Below are 8,397 nucleotides of genomic sequence, written 5' to 3'. Positions count from 1 at the left end.
TCTGAGCACTATGGGACTCAACTGCTGAGGTCATTAGTCCCCTAGAACTTAGAACTAGTTAAACCTAACTAACCTAAGGACATCACAAACATCCATGCCCGAGGCAGGATTCGAACCTGCGACCGTAGCGGTCTTGCGGTTCCAGACTGCAGCGCCTTTAACCGCACGGCCACTTCGGCCGGCTGGCCTCTGTTGCAGCACATAGTGCTGACATGTACCTTTTTAACTTCAGGATGAAGATGCAACACAGAAATTGCGCCGCGATTGAATACTGAAGTCTCCAAGGCGGCCTTTCTCCGGCAGTCTAGTATGGCTGTTGTCACAGCATGTTGCCTCACCTGGTCGTCCACTTGCTTTCGTCAGATGCAGCACATTCTGCTTATCTGTACCTTCTCTCCTGCAGGATGATTGTGCAATACAGAAATTGCGTTACGATTGAATACTGAAGTCTACAATGCGGCTCTTCTCCAGGTGTCTAGTATGACTGTTATCACAGCACGTAGCCTTACCTGGTGGTCCACTTGCTGCGCTCCGACGCAGCACATTTTGCTTATCTGTACCTTCACACCCTCAGGATGAAGATGCAACACAGAAATTGCGTCGCGATTGAATACTGACGTCTCCAGGGCGGCTTTTCTCCGGGTGTCTAGTAAGGCTGTTGTCACAGCATGTAGCCTCAACTGGTGGTCGACCTGCTGGCCTCCGATGCTGCATATTGTGCTGATCGGTACCCTCAAACCCTCAGGATGAAGATGCAACACAGAAATATCGTCCTGATTGAATACTGAAGTCTCCAATGCGGCTTTTCTCCTGGAGTCTTGTATGGCTGGTTTCCTTGTCAACTCCTGTTAACTCAGACACTGCTCTGATTGTTAAACGGCGATCTTGTCGAACAAGTTTAACGATTTTTTCAATGTTTGCATCAGTTTTTGCTGACAATGGTCTGCCAGTGCGAGTGTCATTACTGGTGTCTTCGCGGCCATCTTTAAATCGTTTAAACCACTCAAACACTTGTGTTCGCGATAAACAATCATCGCCGTACACTTGTTGTAACATTACAAACGTTTCACTTGCAGATTTTCCTAGTTTGAAACAAAATTTGATGTTAACACGCTGTTCTTTCTGTACACTCAACATTTTCCGACGCACAGACAAAACGTCAACTACTTAAAACAGACGCCACGGGCAGACTGAGTGCAGGAGGCAGATGAAACTCGAGCAGTAGGCGGAGCGAGAGTCACGTGACAGGCCACGCGACTTTCAGCCTTATTGCATTCGTTTTATTGTTTCACCAGTACTAGTCCGGTTTTTTTCTAGCCACACCTCGTATGTCAGTACCTAATACAAATTCTAATCCAACAAACTAGAAACAGTCACTTCTATGGCCCGGGTCGTGGCTGAAGAATTCTTGGGGGGCGACTTCAATGTTAATCAGTTATTTGACACCACCATTGAACAACCAAATATTGATATGCCTAAGAATTGTAAACAAAAACTACCTGTTTTATTTATAAGATACAACCACAATTAGAATATATCAGATGAACTTTTGCAAGACAGTACACAATGTCGTTCAAACACAAATGAAATTGTTTTAGCGTCTACTACTGGTGCAGTAGGTGGGATTCAAACTACTATTATCTTAGATACAGGCGCAGCTGTGAGCGTTTTGTCTTTTAATTTCTATAAAAAGATGTGAGAATTGGAGCCTGTGGTTGAGTTTCCCACCCAAAACTGTAAAATAAGTACTGCTCTAGGTAATAAGTCATGTAGGGTTAAGAAGCAGGTTTTTGTAAACATTAAAATAGGTAATGGAACCGTACAATGGCCATTCTTGGTTGTACAAAACCTTGTGACAAATTGCATATTAGGATTAGATATCATGAGTGAGAAGGACTGCATTATAAACTTCTCCAAAGGTAAATGTATTTTAAATGATAAAGGTAGTGTAATTATTATTGATTTGGACAGGAGAACTCTAAAGCATGTCAAACACTGTACAGGGTACAAGGTTCAGTTAGTACTTGACAATGACATTCAAGACACACACACACACTCATCTGACACAGAGCTAATGGACTTGAAAACATTGCTTGATCATAAGATAAATGAAGCTACAGCTCTCAGTGTACATGAACGTATGAAACTACAGGAAGTGTTATCCAAATATTTACAAGTTTTTACCAAACTATTAGGTGTTATCAACACATTTGTGTACAAGATTGAAGTTAAGCCTCACAAGATCTTCTACAAAAGACATATAACGTACCGTTATCTCAATGACCTGCTGTGTGGCAAGAACTAAAACAAATGTTAGACTGGAAAATCATTGAACCATTACCTAAGTTGTCAGACAAGGAAATCACACCTGAACAGAAAATAAAAGAAGTATTGCCTACACTGACACATCACGCACAGATACGAAACATACATCACAAAAACATAATAAAAAGAAAACAAAAATTCAAGGCAGGAATGCTTGTACTACTTCGTACTCATCATAAATCTGTAGCACTCAAGCGACGCAATGCTAAGTGGTGTCTGCTATATGAGGGACCTTATATTATTGTTAACATACCGCATCATGGTGCGTATCTGTTACAACATCCTAGAACTAACAAAATTATTGGGCTATAAGCACACCGAGATCTTACAGCATTTCATGCTAAATAATGTCAAAGTCATATCCATGAAAACATTGCTAAGCAACTCGCAAAACTCTGTTTGCTACAACATAGATAATAAGTAGTATAGAAATTTTCATTTCAACTGTACCAGTGACGCAGTTGAAGACAGAAGAACTTTTCTTTCAACGCCGCGGCACTACCAAGAAGAATGAATATTAAGGTAAAATTTATGATTACGTAGCAGTGAATGATATATTAATTTTTCACGGAACATTTGTGACTGTAGGTACCACTGACTTGGTATGACACCTGACAAACCGACAGACGTCATCTGTGAAGGGACCTTTTACTTCGAGAAATAGATTAGACGCACATCTCTCAGCAAGAAAAGCATCTACCAGTAGCCAAGGCCAAACAGACACTATACACACACGCACAAAACGCGAGGAATCTAACAGTTTTCCTTCTCTTATTATTTTGAATATTTATTGAGTAGTGAAAACGCCTGGTCTTGCCTACTGATGTAATGAATGTTGTGTCTAACCAATCTTAATTTCAGATGACATCACAAAAAGACATCGATAAAATCCCAGCAAAACCGTTAAAGAGAACGTAAATATCTGCAATTCATGTAATCAAATGTGACATATGTAATAATTTATAGCAATGTATTGATGATGTAAACAAGTTTATGTGTAACTGCATTGTGTTTATGCTAAGAAAATATGTGACGTGTATATGTACGATTACTTATGGTTATCACTGTTAGCATTCAACCGCGATTCTTATACATATATTTTAACAACGCGTTTCAAGAGACAATGCTCTCATCATCAGGTTGTAAATTCTATGTCATAAAATTAAACGGACTAAAAAGACAAAATACCATCACAAATAGTTGGGAAGTCCATAGAGTAAACCAGAGTTAAAAGTATATTGGACTGTGGGTCCCCGTCTTACATTGAAGTTATTGACACAAGTCGATGGCCGTCCTATAGCTACCAAGTATGCTGTCGCACTGTGCCGGCTCGGGAGCTATTGTGGACTGACGTGCCTAGGTGTTGTGGCATGGCTACAGCCGTGTGCTTGACGGAAACGCTATGCTACTGGGCGCCTTATTTCCTTATTGCATTAGTCTGCCATCGTTAGCCTCTCGCAACTCCGTCAGTGATATGCTACAAGTTAAAAGTCGCATACCTACCCTAAAATAATTCTAAAACCCCGCTAAAAAATCTCATTTCTTTAAAAGTATCCTGTGCATTTAGAATATTGCTTTGTTTCTTTTCATGGATAGCTATCTCGAATTCCTCTAATAAATCAAGTTTCCTCCCTTTCTTTTCTACATGCAATATTTCTACGTTATCTTCTATGCTATTAAGGAGATGGCCTGTTTCAAATATATGGTTCGCAACAGCTGATTTGTCATAATTACCTAACCTGAACGCATATTTATGTTCTTTATACCGGATAATAAAATAGAATTTACCGTGGAGTATGAAACTGACAATTGTTTACAGTTCCTGGACCTGAAAGTCTCCAAGGCGTCTTCTCTCCAAGAGACTAGTATAGCTCTTGTCACAGCATGTAGATTCGCCTGGTGGTCCTTACCTCCGATGCAGCACATTGTGCTGATCTGTACCTTCACATCCTAGGGATGAAAATGCATTAGAGAAATTGCGTCGCGATTGAATACTGAAGTCTACAAGGCCGTTTTTCTCCAGGAGTCTATTATGGCTCTTGTCACAGGACGTAGTCTTACCTGGTGTTCCACTTGCTGGTCTCCGATGCAGGACATTGTGCTGATCTGTACCCTCCAACCCTCAGGATGTAAATGCAACACAGAAATTGCGTCGCGATTGAATACTGAAGTCACCAATTCGGCTTTTCTACAGGAGTCTAGTGTGGCTGCTGTCACAGCATGTAGCCAAACCTGCTGCTCCGCTTGCTGGTTCCGATGCAGTAAATTGTTCATATTTGTACCTTCACACCGACAATATGAAGATGTAACACAGAAATTGCGTCGCGATTGAATACTGACGTCTCCCAGGCGGCTTTTCTCCGGGAGTCTAGTTCGGCTGTTGTCACAGAATGTTGCCTCACCTGGTGGTCCACCTGCTAGCCTCCGATGCAGCTTATTGTGCTGATCTGTGCCTTCACACCCTCAGAAAGATGATGCAACACAGAAATTGCGTCCCGTTTGAATACTAAAGTCTCCAAGGCGTCTTTTCACCAGGAGTCTAGTATGTCTGTTGTCACAGAATCTACCTTCACATGGTGATCCGCTTGCTGGCCCCCGACGTAGCACATGTGATGATCTGTACCATCACCCCCTCAGGTTGGAGATGCAACACAGAAATTGCGACGCGAATGAATACTGAAGTCTCCAAGGCAGCTTTTCTCCAGGTGTCTATTATGGCTGTTGTCACAGCACGTAGCCTCACCTGGTCGTCCACTTGCTGGGCTCCGATGCAGCACATTGGGCATATCTGTACCTTCACACCGGCAGGATGAAGATGCAACACAGAAATTGCGTCGCGTTTGAATACTGAAATCTCCAAGGCAGCTTTTCTCCAGGAGTCTAGTTTGGCTGTTGTCACAGCACGTAGTCTCGCCTGGTGGTCCACTTGCTGGCCTCCGATGCCGCAGATTGTGCTGATCTGCACCTTCACACCATTATTACGAAGATGCTACAAAGATATTGCGTCACGATTGAGTACTGAAGTCTCCAAGGCGGCTTTTCTCCAGGAGTCTAGTATTGCTGTTGTCACAGAATGTAGCCTCACCTCCTGGTCTACTTGCTGGCCTCTGATGCAGCACATTGTGCTGATCTGTACCTTCATAACATCAGGATGAGGATGCAACACAGAAATTGCGTCGCGATTGAATGCTGATGTATCCAAGGCGGCTTTTCTCGGGGAGTCTAGTATGCCTGTGTCACAGCATGTACCCTCCCCTTTTGATACGCTTGCTGGGTTCCAATGCAGCACATTGTCCTTAACTGTACCTTCACACCCTCAGGATGAAGAAGCAACAATGAAATTGCGACGCGAATGAATACTGAATTTTTCAAGGTAGCTTTTCTCAGGGAGTCTAGTATGCTGGTGTCAGAGCATGCAGCCCCACCTGGTGGTCTTCTTGATGGCCTCCAAAAATGGTTCAAACGGCTCTGAGCACTATGGGACTAAACATCTGTGGTCATCAGTCCCCTAGAACTTTAGGACTACTTAAACATAACTAACCTAACGACATCACACACATCCATGCCCAAGGGCGGATTCGAACCTGCGACCGTAGCAGTTGCGCGGTTCCGGACTGAGCGCCTAGAAAAGCTACACCATCGCGGTGCTGGCCTCCGATGCAGCGAAATCTGCTTATCTGAAACTTCGGACCCTCAGTGTGAAAATGCAGCACAGAAATTGCGTCGCGAAGAATACTGAAGTCTCCAAGGTGGCTTCTCTCCAGGAGTCTAGTTTGGCTGTTGTGACAGCACGTAGTCTCCCCTGGTGGTCCACTTGCTGGCCTCCGATGCAGCACACTGTGCTGATGTGTCCCATCACACCCTCAGGATGAAGATGCAAAAGATAAATTCCGTCGCGAGTGACTACTGATGTGTCCTTGGCGGCTTTTCTCCGGGAATCGAATATGGCAGTTGTCACAGCATGTAGCCTCACCTGGTGGTCCACTTGCTGGTCTCCGATGCAGCATATTGTGCTTATCTGTACCTACACACCCTTTGAATGAAGATGCAACACAGAAATTGCGTCAAGATTAAATACTGAAGTCTCCAAGGCAGCTTTTCTCCGGGAGTCTAGTTTGGCTGTTATCACAGCATGTAGCCTCTTCTGGTAGTCCACTTTCTAGGTTCCGATAAATCACATTGCGCTGATCTGTATCTTCACATACTCAGGATGAAGATGCAACACAGAAATTGCGTCGCGATTGAATACTGAAGTCTCCAAATCCTTTTGCCTCCAAGACAATAGTATAGCTCTTGTCACAGCATGTAGAGTCATCTGGTAGTCCACTTGCCGGCGTCGGACGCTTCACATTGTGCTGATCTGTACCATCACACCCACAGATAGAAGATGCAACAGTGAAATTTCGTCGCGATTAAATAGTGAAGTCTCCAAGGCGGCTTCTCTCTGGGAGTCCATTATGGCTCTTGCCACAGCATGTACCCTCACCAGATTTAAAAAATTGCTGGCCTCGGATGCAGCACATTATGCTCATCTGTACCTTAACACCCTCACGATGAAGATGCAAAACAGAAATTGCGTCGCAGTTGATAACTGAAGTCTCCAAGGCAGCCTCTCTCCAAGAGATTAGTATAGCTCCTGTTACAGCATGTAACCTCACCTGGTGGTCCACTTGCTGTCCTCCGATGCCGCACATTGTGCTTATCTGTACCTTAACACTCTCATGATGAAGCTGCAACAAAGAAATTGCGTCGCAGTAGATTATTGAAGTCACCAAGGCGGCCTCTATCGAAGAGACTAGTATAGCTCCTGTTACAGCGTGTAGCCTCACCTCGTGGTCCACTTGCTGTCTTTCGATGCCACACATTGTGCTTATCTGTACCTTAGCACCGTCACGCAGAAGATGCAACACAGAAATTGCGTCTCAGTTGATTACTGAAGTCTCCAAGGCGGCCTCTCTCCACGAGACTAGTATAGCTCCTGATACAGCATGTAGCCTCACATGGAGGTCCACTTGCTGTCCACCAATGCCGCACATTGTGCTTATCTGTACCTTAACACCCTCACGATGAAGATGCAACACAGAAATTGCATCGCAATTGATTACTGAAGTCTCGAAGACGGCTTCTCTCCAAGAGACTAGTATAGCTCCTGTTACAGCTTGTAGCCTCACCTGGTGGTCCACTTGCTGTCCTCCGATGCCACACAGTGTGCTTATCTGTACCTTAACACCCTCAGGATGAAGATGCAACACAGAAATTGCGTCGCAGTTGATTACTGAAGTCTCCAAGGCGGCCTCTCTCCAAGAAACTAGAATAGCTCCTGTTACAGTATGTTGCCTCACCTAGTGGTCCACTTGCTGTCCTCCGATGCCGCACGTTGTGCTTATCTGTACCTTAACACCCTCACGATGAAGATGCAACGTAGAAATTGTGTCGCAGTTGATTAATGAAGTCTCCTAGGCGGCCTCTCACCAACAGACCAGTATAGCACCTGTTACATCATGTAGCCTCACCTGGTAGTCCACATGCTGTCCTCCGATGCTGCAGATTGTACTTATCTTTACCTTAACACCCTCACGATGAAGATGCAATATACCAATTGCGTCGCAGTTGATTACCAAATTCTCCAAGGCGGACTTTCCCCAAGAGACTAGTATAGTTCCTGATACAGCATGTAGCCCCACCTGGTGGTCCACTTGCTGTCCTCCGATGCCGTACATTGTGCTTATCCGTACCTTAACACCCTAACGATGAAGATGCAACACAAAAATTGCGACGCAGTTGATTACTGAAGTCTCGAAGACGGCTTCTCTCCAAGAGACTAGTATAGCTCCTGTTACAGTTTGCAGCCTCACCAGGTGGTCCACTTGCTGTCCTCCGATGGCACACAGTGTGCTTTTCTGTACCTTAACACACTCAGGATGAAGATGCAACACAGAAATTGCGTCGCAGTTGATTATTGAAGTCTCCAAGGCGGCCTGTCTCCAAGAGACCGGTATAGCTCCAGTTACAGTATGTAGCCTCACCTGATGGTCCACTTGCTGTCCTCCGATGCCGCACATTGTGCTTATC

This window comes from Schistocerca nitens, chromosome 4, assembly GCF_023898315.1.
Source record: "Schistocerca nitens isolate TAMUIC-IGC-003100 chromosome 4, iqSchNite1.1, whole genome shotgun sequence".
Lineage (NCBI taxonomy): Eukaryota > Metazoa > Arthropoda > Insecta > Orthoptera > Acrididae > Schistocerca > Schistocerca nitens.
This window is presented reverse-complemented; position numbering follows the sequence as displayed.